Source organism: Trichoplusia ni, chromosome 21, assembly GCF_003590095.1.
Source record: "Trichoplusia ni isolate ovarian cell line Hi5 chromosome 21, tn1, whole genome shotgun sequence".
Taxonomy (NCBI): domain Eukaryota; kingdom Metazoa; phylum Arthropoda; class Insecta; order Lepidoptera; family Noctuidae; genus Trichoplusia; species Trichoplusia ni.
Window position 1 is genome coordinate 1,896,802 of NC_039498.1, and position 25,619 is coordinate 1,922,420.

Consider the following 25,619-nt stretch of genomic DNA (forward strand, 5'->3'; position numbering starts at 1 on the left):
AGCAAGGGTATAAAATGATGATTAATTATAACTATAGCTCTTGATTAAGGACTCCGGTTGAGTCCGAATTTTTGACAAATATTTTTTAATTTGTCTATTTATATAATAATTGTATAGCTATTACGGGTTATGAAACAGCCCGCTGTCAGAGGGACTTACAGATATCGGAGCCTTAGCTATAGTAGTATTCCATCTTCCCCTTTACGAACGGTATCCAAAAAACTGGTTCCGGCTATATTTCTACCGCAATATCCCCATAATTTGTCCTAGACCAAAATTACAATTTATCTATAAAAAGAAATATGACACAAATATTTACAAAATCCTCTAATTTTGTTCCAGTTCCCAACTTATCACCAGCACAAACGGGAGGATTACTGCCTTTATCATCTTTATTTGTATTCCAAACCAGTAATATAAACTTGAACAAAAGGAGACATAAGCATAACAAAAAATAAACTAAACAAGCATAGAACAAGGAGGAATACCATCGTGTCTTAGAGTGAACATGTTGCAGTTTTTGAAGCAGGATGGCAAAAGGAGCACAGTTTTCAATCCAGTATAGACCTACTACCGACGGAATATAGTTCTTTTTCAATCATCTTTGTGCATGTGATTTCGCAAATGTTCAATTCACATGCACAAGACATCCAGGCTCACAATGCTTCCCACGCGGGGATCGGGCCCGCGACACGACGCGCGCGCTGAGTTTGCCGTGGTCACCTATACCACTCGGCAATCCTTGCAGTGAAAGAAGATTGAGTTGGAATACTGTAACCAGCTTTAAGGCATGCAGTAGGGAGAGTTTGAAAGGTCGATCGATAGCTTACGACGCTGATAAAACTGGATCTATGGGATCTTGGATAGTCCCGGCCAGGACAGATCGGGAATCAAATCACGTTTTGGGAATAAGCTTGGCCTGTGCCACTAGTTTCAATACTCAATACTTTATTGCTTCCATGATGTAGATACAGGTGCCAATTTTAGGTACAATGAACAATTATGAACCCCGTAGGGCACAGCATTATGGTAGAAGAGAGGAAGAGCTCTGTTTTATAATTAATTAATTATTTCGCTTTTGTATACGACACTTTGTATTGTTTCATTTCTCCGAGCGTGTTTTGTACACGTATTAAATCGAAAAGTCATGTCACTTATCGGAAAGGCATGTCATTCTATTGACTGGCATGTTAGTCTTGTGGTTGGTGGCCGTGGATGCTTTAATGGAAGGCGTAGGTTTGAATTAGTCATGGCTAATATAACCATCAACCAATAAAAATATCGATAAAAAAAAGTAACACTTTTATTAGATAAATAAAATTATCATAACCGAATAAAAATATCGTTTAACAATTCACGAGTTGTGCCTAACAGTAACACCTGCACTCAGCGAAACGGAAATATCACTATGCGATGCGAAGCATTCAAATTTCAGCTTTATTTCACTTACGATGAGATTTATTTTCGACTTTTATAGATGTGTCAACTTAACATCTTAATATTTTAATATGATGCATTCGGAATGTATGCTCTATTTTGTTTAAAATAAAGATCAATATTGAATTCAAAGTTTTATTCTGTTATTGTAATAACTTTTGTTTGAAATAAATTAAACGATATTTTTGCTGTGACGACGATGACGTGATTGGTTGATTGTTTCAACGTAATTTAGTAAAAGATATTTCGGCCGGTCACAGGTCAGTGCAGATTTACTACTGTGACGATAAAGTTGCATTGTTGTTTTTTTGATTAGGTACTAGTGTACTACGATAATAAAAGACTTTTTTAAGAAACTTGTAGTGTGTTTGAGACTTGTACTTTGTTTGTGAGCGTGCAGCAATATAATTTAAAATGCCGAAACGAAATGCAGAAATTTGGGAGCATTTTGAAAAGTGCACGGGAATGGAAAAAATAGCTAATTGTAATTACTGTAAGAAAAATTTATCGTATAAAGGTACTACAAATAATTTAAAAATTCACTTAAAAACAAAGCACCTCAGCGTGTATTCAAATTTAACACGAGGTGCACATGGAGTAAGTGGTGAATCTGATGGTCAGATAAATGTCGCAGCTGGTGGTGTGGCTCGTCGAGGTGATGGTGTTGGTGGTGGTGGTGGTAGTGATAGGGGAGGTGGCAATGGTGGTGGTGGGGCTGGTGCCGCAACCATTCATCCTAATCTGGACGGTAATGGTCTCGATTCAGCAACTTTTCCAACTCCAAACCCTGTTGTCTCTAGGGCTGCAGCATCCTCATCTCATGAACCACCTAATAAAGTACAACGCATGATGTCTTCCTACTTACCTAAGAAGCTACGGCCAGGCGATAAAAAAATCATAGACAAATGCCTCATCAAGCTAATAACATACGATTGTCAACCATTTTCGATAGTTGAGGATATTGGGTTCAGGGAGTTTGTTCATGCTTTAAATCCATCGTACGAGTTGCCAAGCAGGAAGACAATTTCATCGTCACTACTACCTGCATTTTACGAAGAGCGTAAGCAATATTTTCTTGATTATGTTAAGGACAACGCGGAAAGTGTATGTTTAACAGTTGACTGCTGGTCCTCAAGAACCATGGACCAATATATGGGTGTTACTGCTCATTTTTTTTCTAATGACTTAGAAATGAAGTCAGTTTTACTACAGTGTGATCAACTCGATGGCAGTCATACAGGTTCAAGAATTGCGCAGGAGCTTCAGAATATAGCAGATGCATGGGGTATATCTCAAAAAGTTATATTTTTTGTGTCAGATAATGCCTCAAACATGCTACGAGCAAGCTCTTTACTTAATTGGAGTCACTTTGGATGCTTTGAGCACAAATTACATCTACTGGTCCAGGATGCTTTAAACATTAGCAAAGATACGATCGACAAGGTTACCAGAACGGTATCGTTTTTCAAAAAGAGCTGTATTGGTAAAGAAAAGTTAATGAAATACCAGATGAATAACCAAAACGTCCAACAGCCTCGAACTCTTCTGAAAGCCATTTCCACCAGGTGGAATTCGACTTTTCTAATGCTGGAGAGATTTTACTCTTTAAAGGAAGCAATACAAGCAACAGTTGCTACTATGAATGTTGCTCTCCCTATAATACCGAACGAAGAGTGGGAGTGCATCGCGCAAATGTGCGTTGTTTTAAAACCATTTTACGAGGTTAGTAAAGTAATGAGCGGAGAAAATTATCTGACCGCGAGTACCGCTATGGTTTTGACCTCAAGCTTGATGTCTGTTTGTGACAGTCTGGCATCCAGAGATTTTTACGCACCTGTGATAGATCTATTAGGAAAATTAAAACAAGGGCTGACAGAAAGGCTGGGTGATATTAAGAATAATCCACACATTACCATGTACAAAGTCGCAAAAATACTACTTCCAATAATAATGAAACACACTTTCAGAGCAAGACAACTTTAATGAAATATTACCGCGGTGTCATTCTTCGGCTGAAAATCTTAACACCGCGATACAGAAAGATGACGTCACTGACATATCGCCATCTATTAGATTTTGACAAAACCACAACAAATATTTTATAAGCCTAAACATTAAACATTCCGCCCACCATGGACGGCTCTATCCATCAAACAACATCAAAAATAACTTAAATCATATAATAATAACTTAAATTACAAGCAGCACTAATTACAAAAGTGACAATAAAACCAAGTAAAAGACACAAGTTCATTCAAATAAGTACACACAAAAGAAACCTGAATATAATATAAATTTAATTAATAAGCTGATAGGCAATCACTAAGCATTCACAGGTAAAAAAATTAATTTTGATATAGGTCTTTTGATCTCATTATTTTTACAGCGTATCGTTACCACGCGAGTGATGTTGTCCAAACCTGGATGCTTATTTTTAATGATACCGTATAGCCATCTAGCGGGTGGAAGACCATCTTCCTTCACCAGAACTACGTCCCCAATCTCAGGTTCAGGTTTACAATTTGTCCATTTATATCGGTGCTGCAATTGAGTCAAGTACTCCAGCGACCATCTACGCCAGAAGTTTTGAACCATTTTCTGTGTAAGATGCCATCGCTTCAGGTTACTAACAGATGAATTTTCATAATTAACATCGGGTACAATTACCAGAGGTTCACCTACGAGAAAATGCCCAGGCGTCAATGGACATGAGTCCTCTGGGTTGTTAGAAAGCTGAGAGATAGGCCTCGAGTTTAGACAGGCCTCAATTTGAGCCAGCACAGTTGTCATCTCTTCAAATGTCAATGTACTAGTGCCTATAATTCGTTTTAAATGGTGCTTCGTGGATTTTACACCCGCCTCCCACAATCCTCCAAAGTTTGGAGCATGGGGAGGTATGAAATGCCAGGTCGTGCCATTCGTAGATAAGAAATCCGCTATTTCCGAAGCTACCGTAGACCTTTCAGCATTGAATAGTTGTCGCAATTCCCTTGCACTACCAACAAATGTGGTCCCGTTATCACTCCATAGGTCCACTACTCGACCACGCCTGGCTACAAAACCCTTTAAAGACGCAAGGAAACTCTGAGATGTCATGTCGCTGACTACCTCGAGATGAATAGCCCGAGTAGACATGCAGACAAATAAACATATGTAACCCTTAATGGAGTGATGACCACGACCTTTCGAACTTCGGATGCTGATTGGACCTGCGTAATCCACACCACTGCATTGGAAGGGTTTCTGAACAGACACCCTAGCCTTCGGTAATTGACCCATCATTTGTTGATGAGTTTGTGTGGAATGTCGAATACATGTTGCCTAACAAGAGTCTTTGCATTAAGTATCCAGTATTTGGATCTTAAGTAATTTAGCATCAATTGTGGCCCACCATGCAAAGTTCTCTCGTGAGCCTCTGCAATCAAAAGATTGGTAAAGTTTGATTTATGCGGAATTAGAATGGGATGCTTCATATTCTCATCAATAGAAGCCCGGTGCAAGCGCCCGCCGACTCTTAAGATCCCGTCATCGTCCAGGAAAGGGCTCAACGAGATAAGTCTACTACCCTTACTTAATTTACGGTTATTTTTTATAGCTTCTATTTTCTCGTTAAAGGACTGGAGCTGACAGAGTTTGATACAGGTGAGTAAAGCTTCATTTAATTCCTTTGTAGTTAGCCAAGTAGTTTTATTACATCCCAATTCCTTCCTTCGTAGAAATCGTTTACAATAAGATATTACTCTTATTAACCTACTGAACTTAGAAAATCTAGTTAATAGACTATCATCAAATTCTATTGCATGACATTTTGTTTTTATTTTCCTTTCTTCTAATGTAGTTTCTTGTATATTTCCTCTATTATAGTCTATTTTTTCATACTGTAACCATAAAGGGCCTCTCTTCCAGAGTCGCAGGTCGTTACATTCGGAAGGGCTAACCCCCCGATACGCGCAATCTGCCGGATTACAAGCACCATATTTACAAGCAGGATCGCTTGATCTGAAGGGCATATGTACAATATAACGACCAGATTCATCTCTTTTAGTCGTGTCCTTAAAAATCTCTTCACACTTCTGCTCCTCCGGGGTCAAGTAGACTTTATCTTTAACACTTTTGGGCTCAACTTCTAGTTCCCAGAATTTTTTGAGGAGTGTATTCTCATCTAATTCCATTGAATGCAAACTCACAACAGTGTTGTGACACGTCTCGCTTTGGCTGACTTGTTCGCCGACTTGACCAGACAAGATCCAACCTAGTTTCGTATTTTGTGCGATAAGTAGACCAGGTGAACCTTTGACTAAACCTTCTAATAATATCTGGCCGTAAACATCAGCGCCTAATAGCAAAGGCGTCTGCTAAAACCAAAGACGAGATTGAATTAAATACATTCGTTCTAACCTTCCTTTGCGGTAAAAGAGAAGTTAGTTTGTTTAAAACATAAGCCTTAACTTCAACAACAAAACTAGGGTCGATGCGCGATTTAACCTTTACAAGGACTGAATTTAACGAAACCATTGATTGCCCTTGATCACCACCTATACCGGACACCGAACTCCTAGTTGGTATCTTTTTTAACCCTAAGAGCTGTACTGCGGACTCCGTTATGAACGAAGCCTGAGAACCCTGGTCTATCAGAGCTCTTAAAACAATAGCAGTACCGCCCTTTAATTCCACAGCTATTAAAGCCGTGGCCAATAAGATTTGACTATTACTATTCGCGAAACAACTTACAACTTTGATGGACTTGCTCTGGTTGGAAGTAGTTGCGATAGGCTCATCACTGTTCTCTCCAACTTGATCCGTTGCTTTGCTATCACTAACGGATTTCGAAACATTCCTAAAATGAAGGAGAGTATGATGCTTACCCCGACAAATATGACATCTTGAAGATTGGCGGCATACATAGACGGAGTGATTTCCACTTAAACAATTGTAGCATAAACTGTTTGTTTGGACAAAATCACGACGCTTCTCAACATCGAGGACACAAAACTTTTTACAATTCGCTAACTTATGATCGTCTTTACAAAAAGGACATAATGCAGAAGAAATGTGGTACGTTTTAATTGGAACATTACGGTTCATTGGACGTTGCCCTTTGGTATTCAGAAATTCTAATGCCCTAAATCTCTGTTCCAAGAAAGATTTGAATTCCCTAAAGCTAGGTAACGCGTCTGAATCACTTATTTTTAACTCCCATTGCTTACGCGATTCGTCATCTAATTTTAAACTCAATATATAAATAACAATAATGTCCCAATTATCAACGTTAATACCCAAATTTTCTAAAGCATGTAAACATTCACTAGACGTGTCCAACAATTCTTTTAATGCACTTGAAGACTCAGTTACAACATTTCTTTGGCTCATAAAACGTTTCAGTACACAATTTGCCAAATATTTCTTATTATTATATCTATTTTCTAATTGCGACCAACAAATTAAGAAATTATCACTAGTTATAGGAATATGACGCAAAAGACTCTCAGCTTCACCCGATAAATGAGTTTTTAAATAATGTAATTTTTGAATATCATCTAAATGTTTATTATTATAAATTAAAGACGTAAATAAATCTCTAAAAGAAATCCATTCAGAGTATTTTCCAGTAAAAATTGGCAACTCAATTTTAGGCAATTTAACAGTACAGATATCCCTGATGGAATCCCTTTTAGAAGGTTCAGATACCTCACCTTTACTATTCTTACTGAGCACTGTCTTCAAATCTTCATTTAGCTTGGCCTTGTAATCAATAAATAGTTCTTCTGTAATTTCATGTAAATTTTTCAGATTATAATCACTAATTTCAAGTTCAGCAGGGCTCGAAGATGTTATAATTTTTTTGTGTGTATCACAAAATGTATCCCAATTAGATTGTAAATTTTCCAATCTGGCTTCAATGTATGAACTCGTCATACGTTCTTTGGGCGATTTCTTATAATTACATTTCGCCCTATTAATGGCCGTATATAAATTGAATTGGAGATTTGATAGAGCTTCCATGCTTGCAAAATACAGAATAAAGTTAAACGTCGTCACCCACTATAATATATGAAAAACTGCCGTTGCGATGTAGAGTCCCTCTCCGCGACGCAGCTGTAGCAAACCTGATCCAGCACCGCGACACAGCAGCACGATTGATCCAGCGCCACGGCACTGCAGCACACTTGCTCCAGCCCCACGACTCAGCACCACCTCACTCGCTCCGCTGACTCCACTATGGCTGTTGAAGCCGACCAGCTGGAACTGCTGCACTGCTGGAACCACTGCACACTTCTTCGTGTATTACTACAACTCGATCGTACTCCGCGGTAGATAGATAGGTAGACTTTTGCACACCAATCCTTTATCCGGCTCGAAGGACCATGTACAAAGTCGCAAAAATACTACTTCCAATAATAATGAAACACACTTTCAGAGCAAGACAACTTTAATGAAATATTACCGCGGTGTCATTCTTCGGCTGAAAATCTTAACACCGCGATACAGAAAGATGACGTCACTGACATATCGCCATCTATTAGATTTTGACAAAACCACAACAAATATTTTATAAGCCTAAACATTAAACATTCATGTGCACACTTTTGGACCCTCGGTACAAGGAAGTGGCATTCCCTGACGCTCCATCACTAGATAGAACTAAATCATACGTTCTGTCATTGATGGTAGCATTACTGCAGACGAACGTTGAAGATCTTTCAGCGACGATGGATAACCAAGATCACCAAATATATAGTAGCGATAATTTATCAATATGGGGTGAATTTGATTCCAAATTAAGATCATCTCATGCTCCAAAGACATCTGAGATGAAAGCCAAAGAAGAACTGGATATGTATGTAAAGGAGACAATAATTTCTAGAAAAGCATGCCCACTGAGTTGGTGGCGAACGCATAAATGCATATATCCCATGCTGTATAAAATATTCAAAACTAGATGTAATATTATGGTGACGTCAGTTTCTTGTGAACGGGCATTTTCCAAAGCAGGATATATTGTAAACGATCGAAGAACCCGTCTCACAACATCTAAAGTAGCTCAAATTATGTTTTTAAACTGTAATAAAATGTAAATAGTGTGTAAATAAGTAAAACAAAAAAAATACAAAAAAGTTATAAAAAAAACTATGGGTATAAAACAAAAAAATACAAAAATACACGTTATTGTAAATAAAAAAAAATTGTAAATAAGAAAAAATGTGAATACTTTTATTGATACACTGTAAATATTATGTACAAAAAATCAATGAACTTTTAAATACGCCTAAATAAGCTGATAACTATCCATTATGTCAGCTAGACAGTCCTAAGCCTGTGAAAGTATGAAGGAAAGTTCATTGAATAAAAAATTACGTAGATATAATCAACCATTCACGATCAACATTAGCGAAATTTATTTTTCAACGGAATAAAATATTCGATATTTCCAACCAATAAAATTATCGATAAAAAAAAATATCAATTATCGGTTAACAGATAAATAAATTCAACCAATAACGCCATCTTTAGTTTGAATCCCACCCAGGACAATGTTTGAGCAATGAGTATGATCATGTCTAGTACTCATGATACAAGCTTTGATCAATTTGAGACTAGATGGCGTTGTGGGAAGGGACTGAAACATTATTCTAAAAAAAATACTCTTGTGTATTACTAGTCCGTTTTTTAAATAAAAAAATTTTTTTTCTATAAAACGTCTTTTATTTAGACATTCAAAAGATTTATCCAAAGAATACTTCCTAATGTCACATGTCCACGCGAACGTGATGTTAAAATGTTTAATATATAAAATTTTTTTCCCTATTGATGACAATATAGATAAATTACATTGATTTATTGATTAAAAAATCGAAATATGTCTAAATAAATGGGCAGATAATGACAATTATTAACATACCATCCGTTAATATTAGGTTGGATATACACAGGACATTATCTCGAACGTACCTAGTAATATACTCAATACTCAATCATTTATTGCATTCCATATGTTACAGAGATGGTAGAAAGAGTTCAATATGGACCCTGTTGGGCACGCAAAAAATATAGGAGAGAGGAAGAGGGCGAAATAGCAATTTGGACAAATTAATATTCGTTCGAATCCTACTTAATAGTGAAAGTATGGATGGTAAGTGTATGTATGAATGTTTGTTCCTCTTTCACGCAAAAACTAAACTTGGTACGCAGATGAACACATCGATATTATGTTCCCGTGGGAACATTTTCGATTTCTAGCAGGCGAACCTGTGGGCAACACCTAGTTATAGAATACAGAAAAAAGGTCAGGGGCCCATTTAATTCATTCTTAATTCATCGGTTACCTCAAAAATTCGTACAACATAAACCGATTTTGTTAAATCTGTTTTCATTTACCCTGAAATTTCTGCCATTTTTCCCCCCCAAATGACATCAAGTTTATCTCAGTACTTTTTCATTTGAAGTCGGTTGCATGTTTTTGTTACAACAATATTATATTGAAATATCAAACCTCGGGCATAGGCTAGCTATCACCCGTAATATAACGATACTTTCAAACATTTCACGAACGTCTCATCTCATCTATACACATCCTTAGAATTCCAAACGCGAAAAGCCGTATAGATAAAAACCCTATATTAAAAGTTACATAATAAAATTAGCATACAGGTATATAAGTGACAGGCTACTTATGAACGAGGAAAACTTATCCGAGCTCATTACTTCGGGAATATTCAAGAAGACAACATGAGAATATTGTTTTTAATTTTGCTGTTCGTGTTTGCTTTTGCGCAGAATAATCAGAGTAAGTTATTTAATTATTTACTAGCTGTCGCCCGCGACTCTGTCTATGTGGACTTCAGTTTATATCGCGCGGTAAGTTCTCATTATTAAAAAAAAAAGTGTCAATATATCCAAAAAGCACCTGAAAATATTTCTTCATTTTAAATAAAAAAAATTAAGCAATTATATTTGAAAGCCGTAGTCCATTCCCAAAAAAGTTTTGACCCTCCATGGGTTACGGGGGCTCAAAGTTCATATTTCTACGGGAGTGGACGAAGACTTTGAAATTTTGCTTAAAAATTGTTAATTCAAAATCAAAGTCTAAGTCTAACTTGGAGGAAATATTCCGGTGGTGGTGTGGTGGTTGGGGCTAGTGGACCGTGCGTAGCGACCCTAATTTAATATGCGTTGTAAACAAAAGCGTACTAACAAAAGAATACAGGTTTCTTGTTATTTTCCTGTTCATCCAATAATTAGGTATACGGATAGTAAAGACCGGTTATTTATAAGTTTTGATCACCTGCAGACTCCCACTCGGAAAGTTATATTTTTACAATAGTGTATTGTCAAAAAAAAATCTGTTAAGACCTGCAGTTATTTCCAAAAAATATTGGATACGTATTTTGGTTTTATCTCGTAAACGAAAATGAAAAGGATACAGTGATTTAAAATCTCGCGTGACGTCACTTACCAGTACGCTTTTTACAAGTAAGTGATGTTACTTGCCCCCACTGACATACATTTTATCATCTTTAATATTCTTTGTTTTTTAATGATGTAACAAAATAGCGTGAAAGCGAGACAGACAGACAGACATAGATACTTTGGCATTTATAATATTAGTATGGATAATGTCACGAAACTCTCGCTGTGTCCGTTTTATTTACTTCTCTGCTTTGACTTAGAACTATTTTCGTTGTTACAGAATCCAGTTCTACAAACTACAAAAGACCGGGTTTCAGGGGTGGATACTTGCCGAAATCGAAAATCGTATCGCTGTACAGGTCACATAACATTAGAAATAATGGCTAATTTCAATAAAACCGAATTAAAAACTCATAGAATCTATACACTTACACATAAGTATTATTTTTAAAACTGTTTCTATCTGATCAATGACCATGAGGTATAAGATCGGTTTGATGTAAACTTTCAACAGCATCGTATGAACGTAATAATAAAGGAAAAGCTATTTGAACTTACAGTTAAAACATATTAAAAATATTAGACACGATTTTTTTCTTTACCAAAATAGTAAAACAAAATAGAAACCTAAACAAAAACTTGATAAAATTATAAATATTAGCAGACCCAGCAAACGTCGTTTTGCTATGGTGCAGAAAACAATATACGACTGAAAAATAAAACCACTTAGGGGGATGAAAAAAGATTTTCCGAAGAAAGTCCGATTCATAATCCTACCCAATATGAATACAAAATTACATAAAAATCCCTAAAGCCGTTTCTAAGAATTTGACCTACAAATACCACGATACCGGAATTTAAGAAGATTGTACCGTTAATAGCGTATTACACAGAGCAGAGCGGCTATAGCAATATTAGTCTTAGGGTCTGTTTCACAATCACTGATTAGCTATCTGGCAGTCATTCTTTGTATGAAAATATCTGTCAAGTAATTTAACGGGAACGTGGCGGTGGTAAAACAGTCCCTGAGAGTTGGTTGCTACCACCCAGACTTAGTCTTTAGGAGCGGCTGGTGACGTAACTAGGTGCCATAAAAACAAATTATGACAGGGTTTAAAATGTATCAATTGTGCGCAATAATTGTGGTGTGAAATACTGAATCATTTCACACCACAATTATTGTGTTGTATATATTTGTATGATTTTATTTCATTGTATTTTAGGCATTACTTGAATGTATACTTAATAAAAATAGATGAATTTATGGAATGTTATTTTTCATTTTAATGTTAGTTTAAATATCTCACAGCTGGAGAAAGATTAAGCATTGATAACTACGATTGCGCATTTGCGGGCGATTGCAAATTAAAATCCAAAAGATTAGTGTCACTACATATTATAAAACAGAAGGGCTTTTTCTGTCCCTGTTTCCCCTTGACTACTTAAATCTTTGAAACTACTTGACGGATTTTGATGCGGTTTTATTCTATACCAATATTATAAAGAAGTAAAGTTTGTGTGTTTGTTAAATTGTAAGGGGGGTAATCTTGGGATCTACTGAACCGATTTTAAAAATTCTTTCACTAATAGAAAGCCACATTATTGCTGAGTGTCATAGGTTATACAAAAAACTGAAAAATAAAAAGGTGAAAATGGTAAAATCGAAAATACGTATAACCCTCCTTTTGGCAGTTAGAAATTAAAACATGTACTAAAAAGGATTATCAACATTATACCCAACGAGGTCAGCTAGTAATAGATAAAGTGATTTATGAGGAAGGTTTTTCAGTTTCTTCTTGCATAATTTAGTAGAGAAACTGAGTAAATTTTGGAGGTTTCAAATTTATTTACTATTTTTTTACAATGAAAGCGTCATTGTAAACGCTGGCTTAACCGCACGAGATACATCAAAATAATGTTCTACAATATTGTACAGCATAAAGAGATCTACAAAAAAGTCAGCGAGAGCATATATTATCTCTATCTTTTACGGTTCGCTCACAATAACCACTTCTTTTGTAACCATTTAATTTTATACTTTCATCGCAAACGCTGGCTTAACCCTATGACATCAAAATAATGTTCTACAATATTGTACACCATAAAAAAATCTACAAAAAGCCTCAGACATCATATGTCTATCTTTTAAGATTGACTCACAATAACCATTTTTTTGGCTAATAATTTTATTCCAAAACAAAACTTCTTTGCGAAGCTGTTTTTGTTGATATGGTACTGATCCTTATCAAAATAAATACGACTACTGTGACAAGTATTCAATTTTTCTTTCGAGCGCGAAGGTTAGTACTTGACGTCGAATGGTAAGTACTTGGTGTCGGATGGTAAGTACTTGGTGTTAGATGGTAAGTACTTGGTGTTAGATGGTAAGTACTTGGTGTTAGATGGTAAGTACTTGCTGTTAAATGGTAAGTACTTGGTGTTGATGATAAGCACTTGGTGTCGGGTGGTAAGTACTTGGTGCCTGATGCTAAGTACTTGGTGTCTGATGGTAACTACTTGGTGTCGGATGGTAAGTACTTGGTGTCTAATGTGTAAGTTTAAATAAATAAAATGTCAGACAGTACCAGTGTTCGAAAAACCGACTGCTTTAGAGAAGCTCTCCACCAAGCCACCATTGATGGTCACCCATCCAAAGACCGACCGTATCAAGCGTAGCTTAACCTGTGATCGATCCACTCGTGCAGTTGTGCTTAGCTACGAGCTCCTTAAGTGCTCTGAGAATAATGAATAAATACTATTCATTTATCACCTAGCTCTTGGTCTATAATTTAATCCATTACCTATTTATGAAGAGTTTTCCTTCTATTTACCTGAGTTTGTTATTTATTTGTAAACATACGGACGTGTAACATTTACAATGAAGATTTTATATATTATATTCTTATTCTTATTATTCGTGCTGGCTGCTGCCAAATCAACATTGAAAGGTATTTATTAAGTTTAGTTATTTTATTGTAATATTATGTCTATAAACAGACCTAGGCTTGTTTTTAACGAACGAAAATAGTTATTGCTAGATGCTTTCATGGCAATTTTCAACTGAATCTAAAAAGGTGACACTTCCAATATTGACCATTAAAATCGGTCTAGCTTAAATGGAGAATAAATCGTAAACATGCAATAGAAGATAGTTTTCTATCAAAAGTAAATCTAAACTTCTGTTTCAGAGAAACCACATCATAATCTGGGACTATCAGCAGAAGATATCAAAAAATATTACCATTCTGTAACCCATGGTACAACTCAAAATTAAAAAGTAAACGAAAATGTCAAAATGTGGAAATAAATTTAAGCGATTTCACATTCAAATATCTGTAGTCAATGTACAAAAACATTTTAATCAAATCAACCACGTCAACTTATACATACATAAAAATGGGCCCACAAAAAGCACCACGTGTATTTCATCAAACGACAATCATCATCATTGGAGAATAAATGTTTGCCAGAGCTTTCAAAATAGCTGAATTATCAATATTTGATTGGAATTTAAAAATGTGTCTATGAAAAAACATCTCGGGAGCTCTAGAGAATATGTGAAACAATAACAATTAACATTCAACGATCGCGTAAACAATCAATCATAACGATGCTTTATTTTCTATAATAATACTACATTTTCTACCACTTTGCTCACCTTGAGATACAGGCGTTTGTTCCACGCTTATCAATATGTCCATTAGGCACAAATTGATCTGTCATCTGGTCTAATATTTTGGTTGCCACGATCAAGGCCAGCTTTAATTTTACAGGCAACTGTTGGCCTTTGGTTGTTGCGACCAGGAAGAACGCTACAACAAACTCTTAAGTTGATTTCATTCCAGTTTTGGATACTTAACAGCGTCCGCCTTCTCTTTCACAACTGTGTGAATATAACATTAAAACGTGACGGTAGGAACACTGCGTCAACCGTGACGTCAAAGTTTGATTGGTTGACGCGCGCATGGTTTCAGCAACCAAGCGTGCAGTGATGACTATGATGACTATTGGGCACATATACTGGCATTCATCAATGCCTTATTTTTACTACTACTGTAATGCTACTTTTTAATGGGATTAGACATTTTTAATATTATCATTTATACCAACCATATATATCTCAACGCACAAATATCTAAATTCATCATGCTTCACACAGTTTTTATACATACATATATCAAGATTAGTCTCTTGTATCTCTTACTTTAAAATATCGGCGGCAAATAACATAGTGTAACATATACAGTTCATTTTATTAATACTTTAATTTCATTTAATTAATATTTTACCATTTTTAGTAAAATTTGTAATTTAAAGTCAACCATCCGTACTCTTAACAGATAAATGTAATTTTTTGTATTATTTTTGTGCATTTATTTTTATTACTTGTACCTCGTTCAGAAGGTGGAGAATATCGGACGAGTTGCGGTTGCATTTTTGGCACAAATTCTTTTGTGCATAAATCGTTATTTGTAAGTGACATAGGCTATACAAGTACATCGAGGTTAAGCAGGGCTTGGTACGGTCGTAAAGGTGGTGTGACCTTTCCCTCTTCGCAAAATAATGCCTGTCGCACTTGATCTGTAGTTGTAGAGTTGGTTCAAATTTGTTTGTAGGAGTTCTGAGTAAGAGACGTGGTTTCTCAATGCTGTTTTATTTGCTACTGACTTTAAAGAATAATTTATATTTAATATTATAACGACACATGCAGGTTATACATATTTAAAAGGAGTTGCACACATACATAAGGTTCTAACACAACATCGGTTCTAACACAACATCGGTTCTTTTCAACTAAAAGTTAAAATACGTTGTGTCTTAATTTCTGTCTGTAATATTCTAAGCTCGTTTCTTTTGTTAAGTTATTGTAAATTAAGTACTGGGCCTCGTTGGATGCAGGTGGTAATGAACCGGCCGCGATGAAGAAGATGATGATGAAGTACCTACTATAAAGACATATGCAAAAGGGATAATGCTTTCGCATAGATGTATTTTGTCTGCAACACGAATTAAAAACACACGATTATAAAACTAGTTACGTACTTAGTAGCGATCGTTTACAAACATGCAGAGACTTCCAAGTATTTAAAGCAACATATTATAAACATGTCACAGACACCACAATCGCATACAAATTACACATTACAATTACCTGCAATAAGGATAAAACAGTTAATAAACCTGGTATTTTTATAAAAAAAGACGCCCGCTTAATGGAATTTAATCCTTGTGTCGCGGTTTCATAAAAATTCAAGACTAATGCACAAAGATAATCAGGACAAGCAGTCGTGTAACACAAAAAAGCTTGTCCTTCGCGGGGACCGAATCCGCGACGTGTCGCGCACAGTGAGTTTGTCTTGGTGACCTATACCGCTCGGCTGTCCGAGCAGAGGAAAATAAGAAAACTATATTTTTATATGTAGTAAATATTGTGAGAATGATTCGTTATGAAATGATGCAACGGTTTACTCACGCGTATTTATCGGGATTGCCCGACTAGTTTCAGACCCATCTGGGGTCCTTAATCATGAGCTGACGCGGCGGGGTCGCGAGTCTTTTCGAGCAATCATGATAAATAAGAGTTAATAAACCGTTGCATCATTTAATAACGATGACGTGAGGAATTCTTTCCTTAAGCATTATTATGGTTGGTGGAAGCGAGACAGCGCTATACACGGTGTAGAGTGCCATCTCTCTTCCTCACCGACAACATTACTTTAAGTCGTGGCGGTAGGCGGCGGGACATTTTCCAGGTAAGTACTAAGAAAGATATAGATCTGGCATTTTATTTGCCATTTCCCGTTTATGACTCGTTCTAAGATTCTCGTTTGTGAGCAATCGGGGAAACTATCATGAATAATGTTGTTTTTACAACAAAAACATACAACAGACTTCAAATAAAAGACAATGGAGCCAAACTTTTAAGGGACCAGATGACAGTTATTTCACGTTAAATGAAAAAGGAATCAACAAAATCGGTTAACCTAGTCCAAAGTCCTAAGTTAAAAAACAAAAAAGTGGGTAGATAAGCTATTTATCACATGTTCAACCTACCTAGGTCAGAAAGTAAACACAGTTTTACAATTGTTGCCGATTTCGGTGAGAACAAATTCAGGTCATTCCGCTTTCTTTTAAATTGCTACATATTATAAGAATTGTACTGGCCTAGATAAAGAATAAACGGTACCTAATTCGTATATGCAAATTTTTTTAACTTTATGATATATGATCTCCTGTTGGATCCAAAACTAGTCAGATAATATGATTAAACCGTTAGTGTTTAATAATTTATAGAATTTAAATTGTTGAATTCTATTAATTATTAAACGCTAAAGGTACATAGAATAGTCCCATAAAACTAACTGTGAAGTAAGAGCCAAATTCAATGTTATGATATATGCCCGACTCTAATGCTGCACTAACTGTGCGCAACATGTCGGGGGTTCGATACCCGCGTAGTACAAGTATTGTAGTGTAGTGGTGACTACTTGAAGTCTTGAATGTTCGTAAACCCCCGAAACAGAAAAATAAAGTTTCTTATTGCGTTTAAAACAAAATACTACACAAAAATAACTGCCAATCGACAATCATTACGCATCACAAAAATATAAACAGAAAAACCGTTCCACGCAACTTTGAACGGGCGTCGAATTATAACCTTCTGTTGTCAACTTGTATGATGGCTCAGTTTAAGAGCGAATCATTCATGTAGCTTGCCACACTGTATTTGTATTCCTAGCAGGATAGACGTACTGTCACAATAATGAAGTTTATTTTCGTATTGTTTTTGTTCCTCGTTTTCGCTTCGGCGCGGAAATATAAAGGATTGCCTCCAGGTATATATATTTTCACATTCATATTAATTTTAAGTCGTAAAGTTGTATTTGGGTTTAAAGGTCATGTTAATGTTTTGCAATTTTCTTTCGTATCCATCCAACAGTTTTTTGCGTAACATTTTAGTTTTGAATCTAGTTGTGAGACTTGTTTTTTTGTTCGCTTTTTGGATTTTGTGTTTTTTAATCGGTGAAACTTGCAACTTGCAAATGAGCTTACCTCATTTTATACTAGTGCCATTGCCCGGGTGGGCGATTTAACTAGTTTTGTTTGACCTTATAAGGTACCTAGTATCAACCTACCTGTTTGTAAGCATACATTGCGAAAGAGGTTTTATACCAACATTTACTTAACTTAGATATACAGTTATCTTCATTTCATTTAGAATGTTTTACGCTGGGGTATTTATATATTAATCCGACAACTATTAATAAACCATTGGATCTGATTCACAAAATAAGTCGTAATAAAACTGCATTACGCTCTAAAACAAAGAACTACGCTATATCGGACATTCTCATACACTCATTCATTCCATTCAATCATTCGCTCACATCTCAAGGCAGACGAGTGATTTCTCAAGCCTTACAGTCGTTTGACATTCGATATTTGTTTTCTTTGTGACGTCTGTTACCTGTCAGTTTGACGCTGTCAATTTGACAATTATCTTTTTAATGCACAGGCGACAATGTTTTATGTATTCCGTAAACAGTATTTTTTTTTAAGATTAATTAAGGTTAGGCTTGAGTGATGAGTGATGAATCACACATAATAATTATTGTGATTTAAATACGAGCTTAGACCTTATCTCGTTAAGGGGAAGAATACTTTACTGTTAATTTTGATATGATACCTATGTATTGTCAAACGACGCGATATTGATTAGAGCTATTGTTAATTGTTGGATACAATTATTCTAACGGGAAAACATCGTTTTACTATAATACCAACATAATATTTTGTACCTCAGACGCATACAACATTATGTGACATTAACGGTAAACAATCGTATCATCATTTGAGATCCTATACCCGTTACAAGTGCTCAGATTTAATGTCGTATACAACTGAATATCTCTTTTTCTAGATGCCATGGGACTTAAAGTCGTATACCAGTGTATAGAACTGGTTCTTGCGAGTGTAATTTGCAAAAAACATACATTTTATAAAAAACGGAGTTTACTATTGTGTACGTCTGAGGTACAGATTATATAACGTGTCATAAGCGCACTAGGTTGTTTGTCTAGACACAAGTCTTCACCACTTGAAGTAGGTTGTCGTGCCTACCGCCATACCTTGAGTAACTTATGGAGTTGCATGCTGATTTTTCTAAATAGAAATAACATTTTAGTACTTCACAGCTAGAGTTACTATTGTACTATTTTAGAACTGGTTTTTTTTGTGTTCTCTGTTAAAACACGCAAGGAATAAAAAAATTCTTATAAATTTTCGCCAAGAAATCCGGTGGAGCTGTCAAATGAAGCTTAGACAAAGTAAAAAAAGGCACCAACGGGCTAAAACTAAAAAAAAACCTCTTTGTCCCCAGGTTACACGATAGATGACAACTTCGGCCTACCATCGAAGAGAATCCAAGCCCTGTACAGATCAGTGTCCAGCCCGAGCCCAAACGCAAACGAAACCACGAGATAAAAAAGAACAGTGCTGTGTTTAGTGTTACAAACTATTAATATGCATGAAGCTACCGTGAGCAGTAATGTAAAAATTAACGATTAAATTATTTGTTATGTCTAATTAATGTATTTTGTATGACGTAGTTTTAAAATTGTCGGTGAAATAATGGCGATGACGCACGGATGGTATCATAAAGTCATAGGTACATTTCATCATAATAATATTCCTTTTCAGTAAATCAAATCTTATTAAATGATGTAACGGTTTACTCACGCGTATTTATCGGGAGTGCCCGACTAGTTTCGGACCCAACCGGAGTCCTTAATCATGAGCTGACGCGGCGGGCGAGCGAGTCGAAATTTAGTCGGGCACTCCCGATAAATACGCCTGAGTAAACCGTTACTTCATTTAATAATGAATCAGTCTCACGATAGTTATTATAAAAATCAAATTTTAGATTGATTGGGGACAAATGGAAAACGAATCTTTCCCAGCTTGATCCAGTCACAGTTTAACCCTTTGGCATCTGACGTGGCCTGACACAAGGTGACACAACCTTAAAAAGTTGTCAGATGAGTCAGTTTTCTCACGATGTACTCATAGACATGATCTTAACTATATTTTTTTGTTTTTAAAACGACTCCCGCAGTTCGTAATTTAATCCTTGTATCGCGAGGGGTTTCACAAACATTCAAGTCACATGCACAAAGACACCCAGACTCAGGACAAGCATTCGTGGATCACACGATCTCTTGTCCTACGCGGGGATCGAAACCGCGACACGTCCCCCACCGTGGCACTCAGCTATCCGTGCAGTCAAAAAAAATGTAGACACTACAAATAAATGATAACCTTTACGATAAACTTTGTTTATTTCCTTCATCAGTTCATTTAGACGAGAAAAATCACACATGTCGCAATACATTGCCGGCTATGATACATCACTTTTGATACTTGCTTCGTGGCTACGCAATGTATTACAACCCGAACGGTAATTCTCGCATCGTAAGAGAGTAGGAGTTGTTAATGAGACGTTATGACGTCACACAGCAAGCTGCGCATGAGTTGCATTTCCGCATTTTCAAGATCCACTATCGTAACTGTTATGTCTTTCTATATTAATACTATGTGACTACCTGTGACTTCACCTGGATTTTTCCTTGATAGATCGTTATAAGGGAAAAATCCATCAAGATTGTTGTATTTTGGAAGTTGACTACCTGTAACCAGCATCTCCATCCGCCACGACTAGAAAATGATCGCACAGGTACATACAATTGGGGGTAAAAACTCATGTGTCAATCCAGTTTATAAACTATCCGTGTACCAAATTTCGTCAAAAACCGTTCAATGGTTTTGGACATGAAGGACTGGACTAGGCCAGCAATGGGAGAACATAAACTTCTAATAGTAAAAACTGTTTTTTTTTTCATTTCTACTTCCATATAATTGCAGAATTATTTACGTACCTAATGTTTTTGAACCGGATCCAGTTGACTGCTGAGTCTACGTAAGTAGAAAAACACTTTCTTGGGAGATAGTTACTACATTGTCTGATCTCATATGATGCGTTATATGACGATTTTTAAATAGAAATACACTAATACTATTCCTATTCCATAGTCCTTATTAGCCATCAGCGCAAGGGCCGAAATCAAAATAGCTACTGTTTCATTCATCTGTCACAGATGTAAAAGGCTACTGATTATTATGATGATTCATCATCATCATCATCCTAGCCTTTTTCCAACTATATTGGGGTCGGCTTTCAGTCTAACCGGATTCAGCTAAGTCAAAGTGTTTTACAAGGAGCGACTGCCTATCTGACCTCCTCAACCCAGTTACCTGGGCAACACGAAACCCCTTACTTAACTTCTGACTACTCGTAACGACTGTCAAAGATATATGAATAACAGCCGAGGCCCAAAATTAAAACGGCCTTCCGAAACACGGAGGCACTCATTATGACAAAGATGGTCACCTATCTACGGACCAACCGCGTCAACCGTGGCTTAACCTGAGATCAATCCACTTATGCAGTTATAGCTTAGTCACGAGCTCCTCGTGATCTCTTCTATTATGATGATTCCCGATAGAGAAAAAATAAAAATTGATCTCTGATTTTTGCTAATAGAATTAAGAAATCGGCACAGATCGCCAGTAAGTAAAAGAAATAAAGAAGCAGTGGCTTCTTATGCGTATTAAGAGATGTTACATAAATTATGCAAAGATTGTTGAACAAAATATTTATTTATTTAAACTTCTTATACAATACATGTACAATGGCGGACTTAATGCCTTAAAATGTGAATAAAACTATGTGATATAACAATGCATCTAATGTTGATTACATAGATCAGCGTGTAGTATAGTTCACCTCACTAATCGCTAATGACCATTGAAACGAAGAGCGGGTTCGATCCCCGCGTTGGACATACAAGCAATTTTGTTTGATGTAAAAATTAAATGCTTGTACTCTTAATTGAATCCTAGTAACATAATGATTCCTAAATTCAAATGCGCATGAGTCGATTTGATAAAAAAAAGTTTAAAGGAATATTTGAATACGTTTTTTACGGAAACCAATTTTTTCCAAAAAACCTCTAAACTTCAAAAAAAAATGACTAAAATACCTTTCGTAGATAAGGAAATTTTTAGCGACAACTGGTTTGCTTCTAGCTTTGTTCTCGTGCACCGAAACACTATTCTAAATATCACTGGGGCTATTTAAAATAAAGATTTTCTTGCACTATAACTAACAAATGCTCAGAACAAGATTGCTCTCAAACGAAGATATTTGAATCAAAACCAGTTCATCTATTTTAGAGATCAAAATGCGACAAATAATAATATGCATTCTATACACAAGCTTTTTAAAACACACGGATGAATTTAATTGATCACACGAAACATATTGATATTCATTATTTATACACCGTGATTTTTTTATTCGTCTTACAAAAGCAGCCCAGTTCATGTATCCAATGACTAGAACACGTTCATGATAAAAAAAATAGGTATTTATGAGATTTCAATAAATTAAAAATGCAATTTTTATTCAATATTATGATGTAATTCGTAGTTTTTTAGAAACACAGCTCTGTTGCGAGCGCGGTCCGAGCCTTGTAACAATGGTGAGGGGTGCGGGCGGCGGCGTTTTTATAATTTTTAAGAATATATTTCAGATTTCTTTTGTTTAATTTTTCTTCGTACTTATTACCTTAAGTTGACGATAAAAAAAAAATCACGCCTAGGGGCATTTTACGTCGGATACATGAACTGGGCTGCTTTTGTAAGACGACTAAAAAATCACCGTGTATAAAACAGTTCACGTTGTTTGTCGTAAGTGCAACGCGGGTATCCCACGTTACATGCATTTTCTTAATTACTCTAAGACACTGACAAACGATGAAGAAAAACATCGTGAGGAAACCTGGATCCCAAAATCCCAAATATAGTCATCTGAAATCTCCAACATGGTGATCAATGCTCAAACCTTTTCCATACGGGAAGAGGCTTGTGTCCACCAGTGGGAAGTATATAAACTGGTATTATTATAACGTATTTATTTATAGAGATATCCTGACTCCTTCCGAACCAAACCGGAGTGCTTAATCATGAACTGACGGCGGGCGAGTCCAACTCATGAATAAGGACTCCAATTTTATCCGAGATTAGTTGAAGTATTTGATAGAAACTCTAGGCCACATTTAAATTATTAGCCCTCCTCCAAATTCTTATTTTTGTTATGCCCGACAGGGCCCACAATGCTCCAAAACTAATGTATCTTGTGTACCTACCACCTAAGTTCACATTGTGGAATGCAATAAACGTATTGAGTATTAAATAATATAGTTATGAATCTGTCTCACGAAACTTGTTAAAACAAATAATATATTTTTGCATATATTTTGATATTGAGTCACGAGTAAACCAGTTATCATTCTTATTCTTAATGGAAACCTAAAAACCAGTTTCGTACATAACTTGTGACCTCTTGCAAGTTAAAAAGCGAGGACCAAAAACAGACACAACTGAATAAGATTTGTGAATTGATACTTGTGGCATCATGAGGTTTTATTTGTTATTTATTTTAATTAATATATTTATTGTTTATAGTGCAATAAGTACGGAAATGAATACCGATCATGAAGGTACGTTTTATTCCTTTTTGTTTTTTTAATTTCTATAATTTTTGTTGGAGAATTACGGGATTTTGATTCAAGGTTAAATCTTTTTATAATCATTATAGTTTTCTTCATTTTGAAGCTTCCTAGTAAAATAATATTTATAATATAATGTTTGTGCTATATCTCCTGGTATACAGGGTATGTTTTGCCCCTTTTTTTTGCTTTTTTGGAAGGTTATTTACCACAAAATCCTGTTTTGACACCGATATCTATTATTTTTTTAACTTTTGGAACAACCAAAAATTAACATTTGAGCTTGAATATTTCAAGCACAATTTTGATGATATTATGATGGCTGTCATAGTTTTGAATATAAATTTAAAGAAGTCCGATGTTTAAGCCGTAAAATTACCACTAGATCGGGTACTACGCAAATTGGATTAAATTTAAAACTATTCCTATTCTCTTAAGCATTTTGCCAATACAATAATTGGAAATTCATCGTATTGACCGTGAGTGTTCAGCCCCGTACGGAATTTAACGAACAGTGCCAATTTAATCCTATTTCCATTAATACATCAGCCACCGTAAATAGCAGAAAAAGGGCCTTGATAAACTACTAATAGTCATCACTATGCTGACGATGATGTAATGAACGTTTAATAAAATATATATTTCTTTCTTTCTAGATCCTTGGAAAGACAAACTTGGCATTTCGAGCAAGAAAATGGTTAAAATCTACAACAGATTCGGCGGTGCACATTAATGAAACAAGCTGTCTTCTTGCCTCAGCTCAGACTGCACTCCAGACCCTAGACCCTCAGACCCCCGGGATCATCAAACATGATCAAAGAACAATTCAATTCTTATTACATGGTTCACCATAAAATGAAAATCAAAAGTTTTTTTCAAGTAGGCCGTTTTCCAGGCACTTTCAAAACTTTAAGGTGATGGCTCTAGCTGCGCGGTTCTAAAGTATCGCTCTTATGGAGAAGAACCAGCAAGAACTTCATAATCATCATCATCAGTCCATATTCTTCCACTGCAGGACATAGGCCTCCCCAATTGCACGCCGCATCGAGATCCTATCTTCGACTGCTCGTATAATCTTTGTACATTTTTTTTGGTAACCCTGCTCAACCCTTTGCCTGTCAAGGACGTTAATTAACTCCTTCGTCTTTGCCTGAGTTTGTCTGCTTCTTTTAGCCTTGACGAAAGCGGCAAATAGCATATGGAAATTCATGTTAAGTATTCTATTTGATTTAATTCCACAGTGAAGTTTAGATTCAGAAAATTATTGCTGTTTATCTAAAATATATTAATATAATCGCTGTCTGGGTTTTTGAAAAAAAAAAAACATGTTTTGAATCATCTTTTTCGTTTCTTAATTTTATATATGTGTTAACAACAATAAACTAAACTGGTTCTACTGGCATCTATTTAAAATTATCACACTAAAAGGTCTAATTACCTTTTAGTTTTACTCTACAATTGGAAGTGTTTCGGAAGGCACGTTAAATTGTGGGTCCCGGCTGTTAGTCCTACATCTTTGACAGTCGTTACAGGTAGTCAGAAGCTTGAAAAAGTCTGACAGCCAGTCTAACCAAGGGGTATCGTGTTGCCCAGGTAACTGGGTTAAGGAGGTCAGATAGGCAGTCGCTCCTTGTAAAAACACTGGTACTTAGCTGAAACCGGTTGGACTGGTAGCCGACCACAACATAGTTGGGAAAAGGCTAGGCCAATGATGAGTTTTACTCCACAATTTAAAATAGTTTTGTAGCTACCCTGGGCCGTCCATGTCTGTTCTTCTATAGGGCAGGGGTGGATGGCCCCTGGTTACCCCATGTCATTTTAGATTAATGTTTTCAAAAAGGCATCTGCATGTTAGACCTGTGTCCCCGTGCACGCCTTTAAAAAGAACCGAGTCTCTTAACATTCACTTATCCCGTGATTGAAACTGGTTAAAAACGGTGTAGCGTTTTAATCATAATTTGAAAACCATGTATAAATGTTATGATAATTAAATTTTAAAGTAAAATAAATAATTTATAAGCTCTTTAATATAGATAAAATAGCAATAAGGAAGTGACTTCTTGGTATATATTATGAATATTTTTTAGTCGCAGAACACATTTAGCGCATAATAATTATATTAAATGATGCAACGGTTTACTCACG

The 25,619-nt window shown here is 35.9% G+C and overlaps 1 protein-coding gene and 3 long non-coding RNA genes across 4 annotated transcripts in view; 3 read left to right on the top strand and 1 right to left on the bottom strand.

The window, feature by feature from the left end:
* Positions 1-25,619, bottom strand: part of LOC113504330 (dymeclin) — a 48,776-nt gene that overhangs the window by 18,156 nt on the left and 5,001 nt on the right. The window lies entirely within an intron of this gene.
* On the top strand, positions 9,781-11,259 carry LOC113504332. Its single transcript, XR_003401551.1, has 2 exons — positions 9,781-10,222; positions 11,126-11,259. It is a non-coding gene; the product is annotated as an uncharacterized LOC113504332 (long non-coding RNA).
* Positions 17,127-19,549, top strand: LOC113504331. Its single transcript, XR_003401550.1, has 2 exons — positions 17,127-17,681; positions 19,226-19,549. It is a non-coding gene; the product is annotated as an uncharacterized LOC113504331 (long non-coding RNA).
* On the top strand, positions 23,119-24,887 carry LOC113504334. The gene is made up of 2 exons (XR_003401553.1): positions 23,119-23,465; positions 24,131-24,887. It is a non-coding gene; the product is annotated as an uncharacterized LOC113504334 (long non-coding RNA).